The sequence below is a fragment of the Thalassophryne amazonica genome, chromosome 15 (genome assembly GCF_902500255.1).
Source record: "Thalassophryne amazonica chromosome 15, fThaAma1.1, whole genome shotgun sequence".
NCBI classification, from domain to species: Eukaryota; Metazoa; Chordata; class Actinopteri; order Batrachoidiformes; family Batrachoididae; genus Thalassophryne; species Thalassophryne amazonica.
Window position 1 is genome coordinate 30,417,050 of NC_047117.1, and position 17,846 is coordinate 30,434,895.

The 17,846-nt window shown below is 42.1% G+C and overlaps 1 protein-coding gene across 1 annotated transcript in view; it reads left to right on the forward strand.

Annotated features, from left to right (window-relative positions):
* mttp (microsomal triglyceride transfer protein) overlaps positions 1–17,846 on the forward strand; it is a 71,688-nt gene that overhangs the window by 47,739 nt on the left and 6,103 nt on the right. The gene's annotated exons all lie outside the window — the stretch shown is intronic.

Sequence of the window (17,846 nt, forward strand, 5' to 3'; positions counted from 1 at the left end):
TAATGCACTTACAGTGCAAAGGTGTGTTCTCAGAATGCGACCTTTGTGTGTGAAAGGAAAATTGTTTCAGAAGTCACAGCTATGCCACTGTGCTGCAAATAGATTTGTGCCTGTGTTGGATATATGTAAACTGCAGATAGAGTCTCTAAGTGGGGCCTGATTCATTTCATCCACTGGCACTTTGAATATCTTCCAAAACTGCATCTGTGATGGTTCATGCAGATCTCATTTCCGAGTTTGCGTAGCTGTGAAGTCATTTCTGTCTGGTTCTCTGTTTTTAGAACATTACAAACTAACGGTAGCTGCTGAAAATGGCACACGATATCAGATTAGTATCAAATATCTCACACCATGAGGCAATGAAACAGGACTAAAGGATGATATATCTGAGTTTTAACATTAAATGCAAAGTGACTTTCATTCCAGCAAACATGGGAAATTAATGGAAAAATTTTTTTTGAAAGCTAAAAAGAACATGACATGAAATACTTTACATTCTCCTCTCTTATCTTGACCAGATTTAAACTAGATTTCATGACATATTTAGAAATGTTTTAAAAATAAATACAATGCAGCAACAAACTGGGACTCCATAGGTGTATCGCTGCTTCTGCCTTACATGGAAGCACAACACATTCTGAGAGGGATGAGGGAAAGTCACTTGGAAAGTCATGTCTAAAACTACAGGAGAGCATCAAGGGTCTTTGGAGGGTGGTGACCGGTGCGATGCTGAGGGATCTTTCACTGCACAGCAGCATCCAGATCCACAACAGAAGCAGCTAAAGCAGGTGGACCTGGAACATCTTTTCTCTCAGCAAGGATGACATCATCCACTGCTGTGAGGGTACTTGCAAAATTAATTTAATTTAATTTATTTAATTTCTATAGTTACAGTACAGTTACTGCCAGTAGATGGCAGTGTTCATGGCAGTGTGATCAGCCACACATTTGCTAAAAGTGATGGACTTAAAAATAATTTTCAGTTTTCAAATTACCTTTTTTTTTTTTTTTTACAAATGAAAAAAATGACATATTTACAAATACAGATTTATTTGCAAAACCAACCACACGTTTCAGTAACTGTGTGTTATACCGAGCAGCCAACCACTGACGTGACGAAACTAATGTACCCATAATGCAATGTGGCATGTGTGTCTAAATGCTAAAACCATCAAAATTAGCCCATTACTTTAAAACTAAAGCATATAGCTGATATTTTCACTTTGTAAAATAACAGACATGATGTTAATTTCAATAATGTGTCCGCAATTATTTTGTTTAAAAATTATAACCATAAGTCAAAACTGTCTGCCTGTGCAAGACTCCAGTGAAATGACCAGCAGGTTTGTTTGGTGTGAAGAGAAATGATCTTTTTTTTCTCTCTCTCTCTCTCTTACTCACCTTTCTCTCTGATCACCAGGTCTCTTTTTTTGAGAAAAGGCCAATCTGAGACAGAAGCGCTGACTCGTTGTTGTGTCAGTAGCTGCCGTGTACTGAAGTTAAGACTGAAAGTTATCGGTTTTGCTTTTATCTGTAACTTCCGATTTTTTTTTTTAGAGATTTATCGGTTTAGCTTTATAGAAACTAACTTCTCAGTTAGCGGATTAACGGTCATCAAAGCTAACTTTTTGGTTAGCTGTGCCCACCACTGACCAGTGCTAACCACTAAGCCACTGTGCCGCCCACAGTGAGGTCTTGGTAAAGGGTTGCTGCTTACAGTTTCAAAAACTGACCATAAGTGGTACTCTACTGGTCATAAGTGATTTCAATGTGACCACTGGTGACTGGCTATGAGAATGGCATCGGTCATCAGGGATCTAGTATCTGTGGTGAAAGAGCCTTAATGCTTCTTGTTTTTGGAAAGTTGGGGGCTGAGTTGCTGGATCCTGGTTTGACAGTCCAGAGCAACACCACTGGATATAGTAGGTCTATAGAAGTGCCCAGTTTGTGAATTCATTAGTGATTCAAAGCATTTGTTTTGGTTGACTGGGCCACTCTCTGAGACATTCTGAACATTTGTGGGATTCCCAAGAAACGTGGGTTTTACAGCGAGCCATTGTACAGATACTGTGAGTGCCATGCACAGCAGGGGCAAAATCTCAGACTTTTCCCAGTAAATACCAGGGGTGCCTCAGGGATGTTTTCTGGCTCTTTCACTGTTCAGCGGCTGCATGGACTGGTCATTGGGTAAGTTTGTGGAAACCAGCATCCTAGGTGTTTTCGGTGAAATGTTTACTGGACTTGACTTTATGGACGATGCTGTGATTATTGCAGACTCATGGATGACCAGTTTGCAGTACTTATGATTCCATTTGTGGTCAAAGTAAACTTGTAGAGTGACTCAGAGGAAGAGAATTACTTACTTTGTGAGGGAACATCAGCTATGCATTTTTGGCCACGTGTTGTGCTTCTCTGTACATGATCCATCATGCAGATGACTCGGTGATGAGTACCAGCAGCAGCTGGAAAAAGCTAAGGCACCCATGTTCCACCTGGCTGTGGCAGATAGATGGTTTTTGAGAGGTGGGGACAGATCAGTTGTCAACATGAGTGGTTGCAGCCAGGACCCAGGAAGGTTCTGTGGTTGTGGTGGATGTTTGGCAACACTCATCACCAGCGCATGCTTCCAGACCTGACCTGACCGGCGCCAACCTCAAACTGCATTTTATTTTCAGAATAGAATTAGCAACACCCTTAAATCATCACAGTGTAACGTCACTGCGGTAACACAAAACCTGACTTCATGAAATTGTACAACAGGGTGATGCAGAATGGCATCGTGAGAAATGAAATTAAAATTTCAACCAAGCAGTCCAACTTTCTTTTGGCATGTATTTTTTATTCATATAAACATTATTATATTTTGAATGGGAGTTGAGGGGGAATGGCAGAAGCAGGTGAATGGATCAGCATACTTGTACCTCTTCCATCCTGATAATAGACTGGCAATCTATCTATAGTAGCTGCACAAACGACTTCGGCATCTGTGCCAAGGCATGTGTCTAAACTGCCCCACTATACCACACTTCACCATACTGTATAAACAAGAGGATACTACTGTACTGGACAAGTGTTTCAGCACTTGTGGAAAAATTCTGTTCAGTGAGCATGCTTTCAAAAATAATAAAATTGACTGACATACCCCAAAGTAGAGATGCTTGTTCCTCTTGAATTTCTCATAAAGGAATCGACTTTGCACAAGGTGACAGAAAACCTTTAAAAATTTCAGTAATATGAGCTGTGCTTTTCACAGTTATTACATGTTCAGTGGCACCGTCGGTTCAGACTGAGCAGAAATCAATGGAACACTTATAGCCCAGAGAACCTCGGTCAGAAGTGATCATCAAAAACTTGAGCACCTCCAGCATGGAAACAAGATCAAATGACTCAGCTTAGGTATGAAAACACATGAAATAGGCTGCAGGAACATGATGAGTAAAATTTTGAAATACCGTATTTCCTTGATGAAACGCCTGACCTTAAATACAGACATGTCTCATTTAATTACAGGGACGAAACTCTGCCAGAAAAACATAAACGCCTGCTGTAAATCAGTGCTGATCTTGTTTAAAGGCTGGTCAGTTATGTTAGCTGCCAGACATCTCTGCCTGGCTGATTATCCGTGTGAGCAGTTGCAGGTGTACCTTCTTTAACTCAGGCACACGTACTTGATCGAGTCAGTCTTTTTTGTAAGTCCACTCTAAAGTGGTATACCATGGTGTCAGTTGCAGAGGAATAACGGTAAGTGGCGCACTGGTATGGTTTTGATTTAGCACTGCATTGATTTCTTACCATCCCATTGTAAGATATTGAGAACAACGCTACATGACAGATATAAAGTGGTTGTCTTTGGTTCACCACACCCAGACATATGTGGAAAATGTATAAATTACAGTGCAGGAAGCAACCAGCATTTTGTTAATACTCGCCGGCCTTGAATGACAGCCTGCCTCGTTTAGGTGCCGGGTCTGCACGCGGTTTGAAAAAAATAAACACCCGGCCTATTAATCAAGAAAACATGGTATTTAGTTGTAACAGAGAGCAGTTTGCAAGGACGACTGCCTCTAGTAAGCATTGAAGTGTGCTCAAACATCCTTGGTTTGGGACTGCAATTGTACAAAAGGAGTAAGGGACTTGGACAGAATGAACAGTTTCTCTGTGCTATGACATTCGGGCACTCAGATTGTCCTCCATCATGCAATACCATCAGGGAGTCTTCTGATTGGGTTTCAAAGCCATTCAGAAAATATGCCCTCACTGATTTATGTTAAGGTGCTCAGTGGTGTTCAGGAGTGTTGGAGTTTCTTGTCTTGGTGAACAGTCTCAAGTGGGGCATTGGTTGACCATCTCTGTGAGATTTGGGGTTCTGTGCTCTATAACCCCAAGTCAGAAAAACTTGGAATGAAAAAAAAAATGCACTAGGTAAATCTGTGTCAAGTAGGGCGTTCTCAATACTGAGTGACCATGCTAGAAGGAAACCAGTGAGGGAAGCCACCAAGACACCCCTGACGGCTCAGAAATCATTATTAGCTTCGGTAGATGTCAATGGAGAAGCTCGGAATGGTGCAACAGTTGGCTGTTGCATCCCCATTCACAGCTTCATGTTGGAGTGGAGCACAGAAGGATTACAAAACAGGTTAACAGATCAAATCTAGGTTCAGGTTTCCCCATGTGCCTTCTGACAAACTGCAGCTGAAGTTTTAAATGCTTTTTTTCTGAACAAAAGCCTCCTCTATCATCATGAAGCTGTAACTGATGATGCAACAGGCAAAATCTGCAGTATTCAAAGTTTCTCCAGCCACAACCACAGAAGCATGTGACTCTTTCAGAATTGTCTCAGTGTCTTGGTGGCTTCCCTCACTAGTCTCCTTCCGGCATCAGTCAGTTTTTGATTTACCATGTAGTACCATACAGTTTACATTTTTTTAATTAATGATGCAAATGAAGTCCAAGACAATATTCAGCAATTTGAGAATGATTGTGTCCATTCCCTGACAGGTTTTGAGCATTTTAGAGGCCACTAGAGAGACCTAATTTCATGAATTTCCATTTTATATTTTTTGTATGTTGGGGTATGTGTAAACCTGACTGTAATAAAAGATTCTGTCTATGTAGACCTTCTTTCAGTGATATCTGCCTCGTGCTATAGCATATGTAATTACTATAAATGCCATAGTATTGGACAGATTTCAATGAATGTGCCAAAACTTTCTTTCCTTAACCTGCAATGAGCTCTGAAATATACTGAAACTTCATGCAAGTATGTGTACATCATTTAAAGGGATTAAAACCTACCAAAACAACATTTGTGGTATAAAACAGTGACTTTAAAATATGTACACGTAAAATGTATGATTACAAATTACTGCCCCATAATAAATTTCTAAATCACACGATGTGAGTTTGCAGCCCAACTACTTATGCCAATCAGCAGGAAAACCCGACAGAAATATACAACATAGTAACATTAAAAAGCCAGCTCAGTCTCATGTTTTTTTATTTTTATTTCGTGCTCCCATGACGAAAGGAGTCAAATTTTCGTAACTGAGCTTTTTTTAAACTCACTATTCCTAACCCTACTCCCACCCCCAACCCTAACCTTAACCATAACCTAATCTTACTCCTTCCCCCACCCTAACCATACCCACACTATACACACACACACACACACACACACACACACACACACATATATATATATATATATATATATATATATATATATATATATATATATATATATATATATATATATATATATATATATATATATATATATATATATATTAGTGGTTTTATATGACAAAATTAATCAAATCAAATCAAATCAATTTTATTTATATAGCGCCAAATCACAACAAACAGTTGCCCCAAGGCGCTTTATATTGTAAGGCAAAGCCATACAATAATTACGGAAAAACCCCAACGGTCAAAACGACCCCCTGTGAGCAAGCACTTGGCAACAGTGGGAAGGAAAAACTCCCTTTTAACAGGAAGAAACCTCCAGCAGAACCAGGCTCAGGGAGGGGCAGTCTTCTGCTGGGATTGGTTGGGGCTGAGGGCGAGAACCAGGAAAAAGACATGCTGTGGAGGGGAGCAGAGATCAATCACTAATGATTAAATGCAGAGTGGTGCATACAGAGCAAAAAGAGAAAGAAACACACAGTGCATCAAGGGAACCCCCCAGCAGTCTAAGTCTATAGCAGCATAACTAAGGGATGGTTCAGGGTCACTTGATCCAGCCCTAACTATAAGCTTTAGCAAAAAGGAAAGTTTTAAGCCTAATCTTAAAAGTAGAGAGGGTGTCTGTCTCCCTGATCCGAATTGGGAGCTGGTTCCACAGGACAGGAGCCTGAAAGCTGAAGGCTCTGGCTCCCATTCTACTCTTACAAACCCTAGGAACTACAAGTAAGCCTGCAGTCTGAGAGCGAAGCACTCTATTGGAGTGATATGGTACTATGAGGTCCCTAAGATAAGATGGGACCTGATTATTCAAAACCTTATAAGTAAGAAGAAGAATTTTAAATTCTATTCTAGAATTAACAGGAAGCCAATGAATAGAGGCCAATATGGGTGAGATATGCTCTCTCCTTCTAGTCCCTGTCAGTACTCTAGGTGCAGCATTTTGAATTAACTGAAGGCTTTTCAGGGAACGTTTAGGACAACCTGATAATAATGAATTACAATAGTCCAGCCTAGAGGAAATAAATGCATGAATTAGTTTTTCAGCATCACTCTGAGACAAGACCTTTCTAATTTTAGAGATATTGCGCAAATGCAAAAAAGCAGTCCTACATATTTGTTTAATATGCGCATTGAATGACATATCCTGATCAAAAATGACTCCAAGATTTCTCACAGTATTACTAGAGGTCAGAGTAATGCCATCCAGAGTAAGGATCTGGTTAGACACCATGTTTCTAAGATTTGTGGGGCCAAGTACAGTAACTTCAGTTTTATCTGAGTTTAAAAGCAGGAAATTAGAGGTCATCCATGTCTTTATGTCTGTAAGACAATCCTGCAGTTTAGCTAATTGGTGTGTGTCCTCTGGCTTCATGGATAGATAAAGCTGGGTATCATCTGCGTATGATTTAAGCAATGCTGTCTAATAATACTGCCTAAGGGAAGCATGTATAAAGTGAATAAAATTGGTCCTAGCACAGAACCTTGTGGAACTCCATAATGTGAAGAAGATTCCCCATTTACATGAACAAATTGTAATCTATTAGATAAATATGATTCAAACCACTGCAGCGCAGTGCCTTTAATACCTATGGCATGCTCTAATCTCTGTAATAAAATTTTATGGTGAACAGTATCAAAAGCAGCACTGAGGTCTAACAGAACAAGCACAGAGATGAGTCCACTGTCTGAGGCCATAAGAAGATCATTTGTAACCTTCACTAATGCTGTTTCTGTACTATGATGAATTCTAAACCCTGACTGAAACTCTTCAAATAGACCATTCCTCTGCAGATGATCAGTTAGCTGTTTTACAACTACCCTTTCAAGAATTTTTGACAGAAATGGAAGGTTGGAGATTGGCCTATAATTAGCTAAGATAGCTGGGTGAAGTGATGGCTTTTTAAGTAATGGTTTAATTACTGCCACCTTAAAAGCCTGTGGTACATATCCAACTAATAAAGATAGATTGATCATATTTAAGATCGAAGCATTAATTAATGGTAGGGCTTCCTTGAGCAGCCTGGTAGGAATGGGGTCTAATAGACATGTTGATGGTTTGGAGGAAGTAACTAATGAAAATAACTCAGACAGAACAATTGGAGAGAAAGAGTCTAACCAAATACCGGCATCACTGAAAGCAGCCAAAGAGAACGATATGTCTTTGGGATGGTTATGAGTAATTTTTTCTCTAATAGTTAAAATTTTATTAGCAAAGAAAGTCATGAAGTCATTACTAGTTAAAGTTAAAGGAATACTCGGCTCAATAGAGCTGTGACTCTTTGTCAGCCTGGCTACAGTGCTGAAAAGAAACCTGGGGTTGTTCTTATTTTCTTCAATTAGTGATGAGTAGTAAGATGTCCTAGCTTTACGGAGGGCTTTTTTATAGAGCAACAGACTCTTTTTCCAGGCTAAGTGAAGATCTTCTAAATTAGTGAGACGCCAGTTCCTCTCCAACTTATGGGTTATCTGGTTTAAGCTGCGAGTTTGTGAGTTATACCACGGAGTCAGGCACTTCTGATTTAAGGCTCTCTTTTTCAGAGGAGCTACAGCATCCAAAGTTGTCCTCAATGAGGATGTAAAACTATTGACGAGATAATCTATCTCACTCACAGAGTTTGGGTAGCTGCTCTGCACTGTGTTGGTATATGGCATTGGAGAACATAACAAAGAAGGAATCATATCCTTAAACCTAGTTACAGCGCTTTCTGAAAGACTTCTACTGTAATGAAACTTATTCCCCACTGCTGGGTAGTCCATCAGAGTAAATGTAAATGTTATTAAGAAATGATCAGACAGAAGGGAGTTTTCAGGGAATACTGTTAAGTCTTCAATTTCCATACCATAAGTCAGAACAAGATCTAACGTATGATTAAAGTGGTGGGTGGACTCATTTACATTTTGAGCAAAGCCAATCGAGTCTAACAATAGATTAAATGCAGTGTTGAGGCTGTCATTCTCAGCATCTGTGTGGATGTTAAAATCGCCCACTATAATTATCTTATCTGAGCTAAGCACTAAGTCAGACAAAAGGTCCGAAAATTCATAGAGAAACTCATAGTAATGACCAGGTGGACGATAGATAACAACAAATAAAACTGGTTTTTGGGACTTCCAATTTGGATGGACAAGACTAAGAGACAAGCGTTCAAATGAATTAAAGCTCTGTCTGGGTTTTTGATTAATTAACAAGCTGGAGTGGAAGATTGCTGCTAATCCTCCACCTCGGCTTGTGCTACGAGCGTTCTGGCAGTTAGTGTGACTCGGGGGTGTTGACTCATTTAAACTAACATATTCATCCTGCTGTAACCAGGTTTCTGTAAGGCAGAATAAATCAATATGTTGATCAATTATTATATCATTTACTAACAGGGACTTAGAAGAGAGAGATCTAATGTTTAAGTCTGTGGTGCAGTTGAAGGTGCTATATTATTTTTTCTTTTTGAATTTTTATGCTTAAATAGATTTTTGATGGTTATTGGTGGTCTGGGAGCAGGCACCTACTCTACGGGGATGGGGTAATGAGGGGATGGCAGGGGGAGAGAAGCTGCAGAGAGGTGTGTAAGACTACAATTCTGGTTCCTGGTCCCAACCCTGGATAGTCACGGTTTGGAGGATTTAAGAAAACTGGCCAGATTTCTAGAAATGAGAGCTGCTCCATCCAAAGTGGGATGGATGCCGTCTCTCCTAACAAGACCAGGTTTTCCCCAGAAGCTTTGCCAATTATCTATGAAGCCCACCTCATTTTTTGGACACCACTCAGACAGCCAGCAATTCAAGGAGAACATGCGGCTAAACATGTCACTCCCGGTCCGATTGGGGAGGGGCCCAGAGAAAACTACAGAGTCCAACATTGTTTTTGCAAAGTTACACACCGATTCAATATTAGTTTAAGTGATCTCCGATTGGCGTAACCGGGTGTCATTACTGCCGACGTGAATTACAATCTTACCAAATTTACGCTTAGCCTTAGCCAGCAGTTTCAAATTTCCTTCAATGTCGCCTGCTCTGGCTCCTGGAAGACAATTGACTATGGTTGTTGGTGTCGCTAACTTCACATTTCTCAAAACAGAGTCGCCAATAACCAGAGTTTGTTCCTCGGCGAGTGTGTTGCCGAGTGGGGAAAAACGGTTAGAAATGTGAACGGGTTGGCAGTGTACACGGGGCTTCTGTTTAGGACTACGCTTCCTCCTCACAGTCACCCAGTTGGCCTGCTTTTCCGGCTGCTCGGGATCTGCTGGAGGGGAACTAACGGCGGCTAGGCTACCTTGGTCCGCACCGACTACAGGGGCCTGGTTAGTTGTAGGATTTTCCAAGGTGCGGAGCCTAGTCTCCAATTCGCCCAGCCTGGCCTCCAAAGCTACGAATAAGCTACACTTATTACAAGTACCATTACTGCTAAACGAGGCCGAGGAATAACTTAACATTTCACACCCAGAGCAGAAAAGTGCGGGAGAGACAGGAGAAGCCGCCATGCTAAACCGGCTAAGAGCTAGTAGCTGCGCTAAGCTAGCGGATTCCTAAAAACACACAAAGTGAATAATGTGTAAATAATTTAGAGGTGATTCAGCAGAGGGAGTGCTTTAGTTAAGGCATGTGAAGATTACACTGTGAAACAAATCGTTATCTAGTTAACTAGATCAATCTAACTGCGCAGATTAAACAGCTAACAGATACAGCAAAACACCGCTGTGCTCCGGAACAGGAAGTGATACAATACCGCAGTGAGAGCCAACCACCAGCAGAGGCGTCTGGATTAAGTCTTGACTTAAAAATGTCCCAAGTTCCAAAAATTAATGGAACATGGAAACAAATTTTGATGAAAATTCATATACAAACGCTGGTTTTGCAGCACTGAATTCCACTTCAGTACGTGCACAGTATAAATAACTGAACCGCACTTAAAAATTTAAATGATTCTAAACACATTTTAATTGAATGAATAGAATAGAATTTTTAGGCATGCAGCTGAGGCTCAGCACTGGATGTTGAGTGAGTGCTGAGTGCTGTGGAATTTGGGGCTCGCTGTGGCTCTTCCGCGCTCTGGAGCCGGGCAGATTAATCCATTTAATATTAATGTGATGATATGTTTCTTCATCTTGCAGTGTTCTTCCAAGGATTTGTTGATGAAATCCGAACATAGCATGCAGAGGTTTTTACCGGGGAGCTCAACCTTGTGGACGAATTCACCAAGTCTTGCTTTTGTCCCGTCCACGTCCATCTCCCGCTCCAAAAATGTCCACTTAAACCTATTTTTTACACCACTATCAATGTCTTTACTGGAGGCCAAACTTGCAGAAACTCGAAATGTCCACGTCCAGGTACTTTCAGTGACTTTAGATATTACAGAGATTCTGATTGGCTGAAAGTTTGCTATTGTAGAAAAAGTAACCAATGACATTGCGCATTTTAGATTGCAGTTTGGTTAGGGTTAAGGGAAGGGCGAGAGTTACAAATAGTAAAATTTTAAAAAGCATGAGACTAGGCTGAACATACAACATACTGGCACAGGAGATCATGGAAGAGGAGATTGAATACAGGAGGAGAGCTATCTCCAAAACAACAAACAGGTGTGCTGTTATAGGAAATGAAGCAAATAAAAACAGTTGACAAAGGTGATATCAAAATAAAACTGAAATTGAAGGAGAAGACTGGGATCATGACAGCACTAATGAGTGGTCATTAGCGCTGGTTTTTGTGACTACAATTCTCTACTTGGCTAAGTCATTCACTAGTGTCTAGGCAGTTGTTTTGAGGTCTTTAGACACATCTCTCGTAATAGTAGGCCAGCCAAAATGTGAAATTTTAACCCTCATGGCATTTTTTGTTAATAGCTGGTAACCATGCCAAATCAACTCACCAGGGATTCAAGAAAAATGTGAGGGTGGCTACCACCTGTAAATTTGACCTTGAAGGTCATTGTCAAGGTCATAAAGGTCGTTACCTGGTTAAATCAGTATAATCAGCTTTATTGATACCATATCAATGAATACTGCCAAACCAATGTGAAAGAATACTTTATTTGCACTAAAGCTACAGTGGTGATCAATTATATATATCACTGATGGGTGCATGGTAGAAAACATCCACAAGTTGGAGTGCAGTTTAAATTTCTCTTGAAACACGTGCACCTTGCTGTGCTGCACTTCTTAGTGCATCTGCATGTCGCCAGCTCCATGCAAGCATCTGGAACTGCAGTTACTGTAGCCTTGTCCAGACAATTTGCATTCCAGAAGGTGTCATTTCCCAGGCACCAGTGTCACTTGGTGATAATAGCTCCATCTTCTCAATGTCTGCTCAGAGCCAGATATTTACTTGGTAATTAGGGCATGCAGCATGAAGTTGAAGAGCATCTCTGGATGGTGGTAGCATCTCCAAGCCTTTCTTAGCCTTGCCAAATAGATGAGCACGGGCAGAGTCGACATTTGACAGCAAAGGATTGCCATAGAACTTGCAAACAAACTTCTCAATATCTGCAAGTGAGCCATCTTGTCTAATCCCTGAGACAAGGAGTGGTTCTTTGTGGAAGATCTTCCAGCATGATTTTTTGCCGTGACCAGAGAAAGAAGAAGCTGGGTCGCATCCTGTGCATGAAAATGTATCAGGTTGACTGATCAAGTCTGTTTGATATTTCATGGACTGGATACAATTTCCGTTTCTTGGATGTACCTGATACCATCCAAGTCTCAACTGCCTTCTGGGAGATAAGTGAACAAGAAGGACCAAGACATCTGTGTCCCTGCAGATGATCACTATTCTCTGGGATCTCTAATCTGACAGCTTCTAGGGCGTGCAGTATGAGTCTGGTGTCAGCCTCTTGGTTGACTTTACATCTTCTGCAGTGCCAAATCCTCCTCCTGTGACCAGTTCCCAATGGTCTGGAAGCTGTCCGCCTTTGGTTATCATAACTTCAGAGAGAAACCTGGCCAGATCTGCCTTGTTGTCATTCAGGGCGATAAAGTTACCCCAGCTCTGAGGAAGGGGAACATGAAGGCCTTCAATCAGCTTTCGAGTAGCCTTCTTCTTGCCAGCTCTGAGGAAGGGGAACACGAGGGCCTTCAATCAGCTTTCAAGTAGCCTTCTTCTTTCCAACCCGTTTGGATCATGTAGCTCTCTTTATTGATGCAGTTCCAATGTATCTATCAAAGACAACATTGACTCTAATGGTGTTTTCTCCAAAGTGTAGTGTGACAGACTGCATGAAGACAGTGGCATACTCCCCAAATGTCTGGGAGCCTGGTGGCTTACCTATGGCTTGGATAAGTGCATGACCATCAACAAGGACACAGGTTCTCAAGTCAGTTCTTGGAAGTTCTGAAGGGATGATCAGACCATCAGAGAGGATGTTCAGAAGATCCGCCTTTGTGTGGAGTTCATCTCACCTCCTACTGTTGCTAGAGACAAAACTCCTATTGTTCCAAGAAAAATTCTGGAGGGCTGAGTGTCTGACTGAGTGAATGCTGTTAACTCCTCATCATCCTCCAAGTGAAGGAGTTGCCCAGTGTCCTGCAAGATATGTGACCTCTCTGACCAGGTGAGACAGAACCTGTCTCTTGCTTGATCATTCTGGGTAATTCTGATACCGTTCTGCTTTTTACATGTTCTGTTTATCCACTCTGTTGCTTGATCTGCACAAACTTGATTGAAGCATCTGTTGCTTCCCTTGATATTGAAGTTTCCTGCATTGGACTCACTGTACACCTCTGGAGCTGATTTTTCTCGGGCTTTCATGTCAGTCAGATACACTGCCCCATCTGGTGTAATTTGTGTGGTCATAAACTGTTAGCCATGGTAGCATTGCAGCAAATGACTCAAGATGTAGAGCCCAGTTGCCAGTCTGCAGTGTGTTGATGAGACCCTCTACTGTGGTGCACAGTGTTTCTGGCTGGGCCTTGTTTTTTTTTGAAAGTTCTGGACTACCTTTCCCACAGCTACCTTGACATCAACTTCCAGCTTTGTGACCAGTTTCCTCCAGTCAGGATTCAAACACCAACCATTTAGTGTGCCACAGGGCTTCATATTTCAGCAGGTGCCCTCTCACTGCTCTGTAGTAAGCTTTGCCTTCAAGCATTGTTTTTGTGTTGGGGGCATACACACAGATTCAGGCCACAGATCATCAAGTCCTGCACTCTCCATGTGTTGGCCAATGGCTTTGAGAAAGTTGAAGCATATGTGGAGCCTTACCATAAGAAAGATTAAATCTTCGTATTTGGAAATTAGCCCATACAGGCTCCTTCCCTCTGCTCTACAGTGGCTGATCTGCAGTGATTATGACATGCTTCTGCCCCAAGTGCTTTGCGATGCTCACAAACCGATTGATGACTGTGGTCATTGTGTTGCTGTCATCGGCTGGGGCCTACAGAATTGGAAGCATGTCTGCTGTTGTCACTGGAGGGCTGACCTCACTAATGGCTTCATTGAATACAGCCCAGGTAGGAACAGCAAGCTCTTGGCTATCATCTGCCTCTCTCCCTGGCTGGTGAACCACTCATTCAAATCAATTTTGTTTTTGGCACTGAAGATTAGTGAAGGTCTCTTTCCAGATGGCAGGTTTGCTTGGTCAAGCTTTTGGAATTCCTGCAGGGCGTCAACCTTGATAGCTCTGGACATCCTTATCTTTGCGTGTTCTGAGTCTTCTTGCTGTGGGGCTGGACCCCTCTGCCACACCGTCATCTGTGTGAAGTGAAAGCTGTTGCTTCGAGAACATCAATGTTGTTACATGAGCAGTGTATCAATCTCCGGTATGCAATGTTATCTGGGATATAAACATTGCAATTCCTTGCAAACTTGTGCAGAATGTGCTGTGCTATGGTAGTGTCCATCTTCCTGACTTTATTGATGACTATGGTGTGATCTTTGACATGGAAGAGATCCAGGAGAGCTTGTGATCTAATGCAAGTCCCAAACCAATGTTCTTTGGTGTCAGTTTACATTTCTTTTACACTGCATACACAATGTCCTGTGCAATGGTGCATATCATTTGCCTGACATCATCTTCCTCATTATTTTCAAGCTCCTCTAGCTCCTCATTAACCACATCTGTGCCTACAAACAACAGAAGGAGAAATAAATAGAGACTGTCTGGAACCACCTCTGCTACATGTTCATTGTCTATGCCATGCCATGTATCTCCATGGCCTGGGGTATCCTGCAAGTCCTGCTTAACTTTCAATCCCACATGGACCATCTCTTGAAAGATATTGCTGTGTGGCATGGTCAGCCCACCATCATCTTCATCTGCAGTAGATTTGGAGTCAGAAGCGAACATGGCCTGCAGTGACGACTTTGTTAGACTCTTGGAGATGATGAAGCCTGACTTATCACCTGGGTAAATTAGCAATGTGCATCCTGTGAGAGGTCTAACATAGCTGCATTTTGTGCCAATTAGTCTTTGCGCTTCTTCGTAGAATGTTGCTCTCCTCGACTGGTATTTCAGAGCTATTTCCATAGCCATGTTGCTGCATAGCTCCTCATACCTTTGCTAAACATCAGCCATATCATAGATGTGACCTCAAGCTAATCCGATGATGAGAGATTTGCAAAGTGTTTCCACTGGAATATCTCTGGCTGTCATCTCAGATGGTAAGCATACTGATGAAAACTGCTTGGCCTTTCCAAACATGCAAGGTGATAGCATACCTCTGCTGCAATAAGGTCTCAACTCCTGCAAGCCTTGTGCGCATGACTGGATCTGCTCTTAATTATTCAACTATTTCTGACAATTTCTCCAGTGTTGCAATCATGTGGAGTTTCTGATTGTCATCTTTTTGGAAAAACATGCAGTTTCCAATTGATTGCTGACTGGGAACTCCACCGTTTTGCTGGTGATATACCCAAGGTAGATGGTTTGGATGCACACTCAGCTGAACCTTTTTCAGGTGTTTGATGTTGCTTCTTTAACCTTGCTATCTTGTTTACGGCTGTGAAGGATGCATAACAATTCTTATGCCATTTCACCTCCAACAATTCAAAGTCTTCCTGAGATAATGTCTCCATTCTGTCAGGAACATCCAGCCAATGTGTGTCTCCAAATTTTATTCTCTGATCAGGAACATTCTTTGTTCTGATTTTGCCATCTGCAGTTGCTGTATGCATATCCTGCATTGGTCTATGGATTTGGCAGAGCAGCCATGATGTGTAATCCATGTCTCTCATTTTACGTTTGATCACAGCTACTGGTTCCATGTTGGCCTACTCTCAACCTCAAATTCCACCTTTCTTCTTTAGAGCATCTAAGCTTTGCATGCTGTCCTGATCAACTGAGATGATGTCAACATTACAGTTCTATAAATAGAAATTTAGGCTGCTGACACTGACTGAACTTCAGTTGCCTACACCTGTAGACTGGTGACTGCAATGCTCCCTCACTACCCACAGACAGTACACAAAATTGATCATAGCAGCACTGCAATCTACTAAATGAACCTAGTATTTCTGGACACTAGACCCTTTTTGGTCAGTTTACAGTGCAGTGGTATGGTACTTTGTATTCACCTGCTGCTCAATATTCAATATAATAAATCTAATGTGTGATAATGCTCTCTAGTTTCTGAATTTCCAATGCAAACATATCAATAATACAGCTACAAGCGTATGGAACCTGTATGACCTTGATGACCTTGAAAATCACCTTCAAGGTCAGATGTTAGGATGTATCCACCCACATCAGTTTTAGCATGCCCTAAATGCCCGGTCACACGGCACTTAACGATGAGCAATGAAGCCCAAACGAAACAAGAAATCTGGACTTTCATTGACTTTTTTTTGGCATCGTTTAACCTTCACTCAGCTTCATTCCCGCAGCTGGCGCTTTGTCAGGATTTTTAAACTGTTGAAAAATTTGAACGAATGCCACCGAAAACCTCAATTCATCCATATTTCGTTTTGCTGTCGTTCTTCATGGTTTTTTAAACCGTTTGTTTAGTTTTGTAACGTTAGCATTTAGTTTGACTTTGTTGGACCAGCTGAATGTTTTCACAGAGTACAGAAGCCAATTTGTGAGCGCCGTTGTGGAGGAGAGATGCAGCTCCTCCCTCCGCTGTGGTGCTGGTGTGCGGTGTGCGGCTTCTGCCATTGGGTGTGCAAGTGTGGCTGCTGTCATGCCTTGGTGCTGGCCGGCCAGGAGAATTTCTCGCCCTCCTCTGCCAGCGCATCCGTGATCGTGGTGTTGTTCCAGCGCTGCACGCATCTGAGGAGAGAGTTGCTGCACAACAAGTCCGGCCGGAGCTGCAGCATTCTGTCCATGAACTCCGAAGGGCTTGCTGTCCTCCAGCCTGTGCAGAGAGAAGAGCCTGCTGGCTTTTTCAGTCTAACATTTCAAAAGTTTTGAGGAGGTGATCTTGATGGCTGTGTATTTGTTAGCGGTAGGAAGCTTTGCAGGAGCGCGATAAGCCTCGTTTCCATGGAGTTGAGGGCTGACATGATGTAATAATATTTTGTGTCATCTGCGGTGATCTCTCAGAGCGAACTGTGCCTCGGTTTGTGCAAACCAGGCAGCAGTTTACAGAAGCTGACTTTGAGCATCAAGTATGGAAAAAAGTTCCAGCAGCAGTGGACATTCATGTGTGAACAGGTTTGATCCACAGAGGTGTGACATATGTTTTGAGTGTGTCGTGATTTAGCGGGTGTGGTTAGTGTGGTGTTTTTTTTTTTTGTAAAAATGAGGCGTCTTATGAATGTTGAGCAAACGGTTCCGTTTTTTTTTAATTGGACCAAGACGGAGCGCACAGCATGTCATCAGTCTGAACCAGACCGTGAGGATCTGATGATGAAGGAGATGATACCTCTTTTGTTCTGGACAAGCAACCAGAGCAGGTGGATCCACTGATGTGCACACAGATCTCCATAGTGCAGGGGTGGGCAATCATGTGCCATAAAGGGCCGAGACACTGCAGGTTTTCCGTGCAACCAATCGCCTCAGCAGGTGATTTAATTAATGATCAGGTGTCTCAGCAGGTGATTTCATTGACAACCAGGTGTTTATGTTCAGAGCAGAAGCTCATCAGCAACCCACCTGCTGAGGTGATTGGTTACATGGAAAACCTGCAGTGTCTCGGCCCTCGATGCCCACCCCTGCCATAGTGGATCTTATTGCATGCTTCTGTTTGCAGCTTCGCCAGGACTCACGCTACAAAGCTCCGTTCCAGCACCGAATCCTGGAACAC